Raw genomic sequence first — 3,042 nt, 5'->3', positions numbered from 1 at the left:
CTAATCAATGGTATGAAAGATTTAGAAAATCAACCTACACTATTGCTTTATAGGAAACAATATGGTGAACACCCAGGAACACCCAGTTTATTACATCGTTTATGTTTGTGCTTTATCCTGATTGTAGTTTCAGTCATAGGTCACGCACGGCACTATTTCTAATAAAGGGTCATGCTTCTATATGGTGTTTATTTGCTATGATGTTTACTGTCGGTGGTACCTCTAGATTGTTGACTATATTTGTTTTGTACTCTGTTCTTCTAGGGTGAATTTTGATGTGATTTACATCTGTCCATCCAAAGGAAGTAGATGATTGATAGAGATTCAGAGGGAGCAATTGATACAGAGAGTTGTTGTGGTTCCTATTTCTTCAGGTAGTTACTTTTATTGCAGTTTCCTTTTAGTTATGAGCTTCCTCTGCAGTATAGTCATTTCTTTATTTCATTACCAGTCCCTGTTGACTACAATGTAACCATGCATCGGCAGCATAAATTGCAGCAGTTCTTAATCAGTTGAAAAAAACAACCTGATCAATCTTGCTTCAGATTATGTTTCTATTGCTATTGCAGCCTGAGGTCCATCCCCCGTCACCCCTCCTCTCAAGCCGCTACGGTGGCCTATATGTTTTAGCGGGTTCCGTCACGCCGGGCTGCCCCAGTACTTGACCCAGGGTTTGGTGGGCGAGCTCACTACCATCCTCCCGGTGGTCTTCTTCCTCGCTTGATTCTTGGGCACCCCATCTATTCTGGACGAGCACCTTCCAGTGGTGGGTGAGGATATCTGGCACGAACCACGCGCCGAGAGGATCTCAACTTCTGCTGCCTCTGCACGCCCTAGGTATAGCAGATCCTACACCCTACCCTTTTTTTCATTTGTTTCAGTAGAGTAGGATGAACACCTGCAGCTCAGTCTGGGTTTGTAAATTTGTGTTTTCCTGTCCAATATGCTCTCTTTATGCTTCAACTGCTATGTCTGACCATCACTCACGTATATGCACTGCCTGTTATTCCTAAATGTCGTTAGCTCCAGTCCACAACTACCCGTACACAATAAGAACAATTAGATAAATGTTGCCTGGGATGTCAATAGCTTGGCCAATCCGTTGTCTATTTGTCTTCTTTAGACCACATTGCATTGTTAGCTCCAGTTTGTTGCCTATTGTTCGTGTCAAACTCTTGCTCCGATTTCACATGGTCTGATTAGTGTTCTATAGAGAACAATGCTTTTGGATTATGAGTAATCTCTCAATTGTTTAGGTGGTAGAAATTGACATTCTTTTTCAAAGCATATTTAGTTCGTTTATCCTACATTATCTATGACAAGTCGATAAAAGACGTATATGTTATTTGTTCTTGCTCATGCTCTTTTCTTATATCTGTTCAGGCCTAATCTCACCAAACTTTGCTACACTTCACATAATGAGGGAAGGAGGGTAAGTAAGTAAATTGGCGACAACATATCATATTCCTTTAAGTCTTACTGAGTCCGAATTTTAAGTAGTGTAGTATCCCATCATTCCGTCAACCAGACATTGAACTCACTGTGGACTCAATCAAAAGTATTTCAATTTCTCATATATTAGTTATTAAAACTATCAGTGGTGTAGTATCCAATCATTCTATTCGTGGATTTGGTCAGAAGTATTTGAATTCCTCATATAATCTTGTGCCTTTTACTTTTATCTGACTATGTTACGAAAAGGACCAGTAATAACTAATATGATTTGAAAACACATAAGATCTCATGAGTTAGGATGGACATAACCATGCCCTCTGAAACAGTCACCAAACTTTAAGGAAGTTTGTATATGCGTCTTCATTTTTAAGGATTAGGAGGACCACCTATCACCTACTGCCCAAAACCTTTCATAGGGGGTCAGTGCATGAAATTGTTTTCTTGCTATACATACACACACTATATGCATAATTTGGCTAATACGAGATGTCTTTCAACAGATGCGTCCATCGCAACACTCAAGAAAATCAGATGACAAGGTGTTTGGAGCAAGCTACTCATAGCCAACTACATAGTTTGGTAAAATGCTGTATTAAAGCATTGTAAATAAATAACTTATATGACCTGCTTTTGGTATATAGTACGGAACCTTGATCTTCAGGTATTTCATGCTACAATTGTTAACAAATGCACCAATGGTTTGTAACGAGATTTGATGTTTTGAATTGGACCATAACTGTTGTAAGTAAATATTATCTTCTGCTTTTTGAGTAATACTACCAGGTGTTGGATTGTTAGACTGAATAAATATATACCATATGTTGGATTGTTAAACATTCCAAGATATCTATTATATATTACCGGATTAGCTAAAACGGGACTGGGTGGGGTGTGGCAGGCCGCAATATCGTGCTATTTTTTTTATATTTGCAATGCTTCGATGACTGTATTACCGGGTTGGATATGACTTGTACCCGGCAGCACCGCTGCCGGATGCGGCAAGCCGCAGTTCCTACCTAGTCATGGAAGAGATCGGCAGGCGCGAGCGCTCTTCCTCTCTGTCAGCATCGTCTCATGCACCATCTCAAACCAAACGGGATCCTCACCTGCCGGACGGCCCTACATGCACGCTCGATCGGCGCAGCATAGCACATGCATGAAGCATGCAGCACTTCATCATATCACAAGATGCATGCAGAAGAATTACTGTACAATGTTTTACAAGATGCATGGATGCGACCGAAAATCCGAAGGACAACACAGGCGTTACATCACTACTCTACTTTACACACCTGCAGCCAGGGGCACAAGGCTGGAATCTCCCTTCTCTTCCCCGCCAAAATCCTTTACACGTACGCACACACGGGAAATAGCATTACAACTGCACTTTTGTCTGGAATCAAAATATCAAATCGATCAGCCAGAAAGGAAGTCCAGTTCAATGATGAGATGCCTAGGGAGCAAGAAACAACAACAGGTTCCGGTTCAAACGCAACAACAAATATGCTTCACGAGAACACCAAATTACCAGACCACTAGACCAGAATCCCCCGGCAGGGTACCGCACCGGGCTATGACTAGGACACT

At 41.4% G+C, this 3,042-nt stretch overlaps 1 long non-coding RNA gene across 1 annotated transcript; it reads left to right on the top strand.

Annotated features, from left to right (window-relative positions):
- Window positions 1-448: 448 nt before the first annotated feature.
- LOC123159791 (uncharacterized) lies at window positions 449-2,265 on the top strand. The gene is made up of 3 exons (XR_006479869.1): window positions 449-837; window positions 1,384-1,432; window positions 1,956-2,265. It is a non-coding gene; the product is annotated as an uncharacterized lncRNA (long non-coding RNA).
- Window positions 2,266-3,042: the final 777 nt, after the last annotated feature.

This window comes from Triticum aestivum, chromosome 7B (assembly GCF_018294505.1).
Source record: "Triticum aestivum cultivar Chinese Spring chromosome 7B, IWGSC CS RefSeq v2.1, whole genome shotgun sequence".
Taxonomy (NCBI): Eukaryota; Viridiplantae; Streptophyta; class Magnoliopsida; order Poales; family Poaceae; genus Triticum; species Triticum aestivum.
Note: the sequence above shows the minus strand (reverse complement) of the source record. Positions and strands in the feature narration are given on the sequence as shown.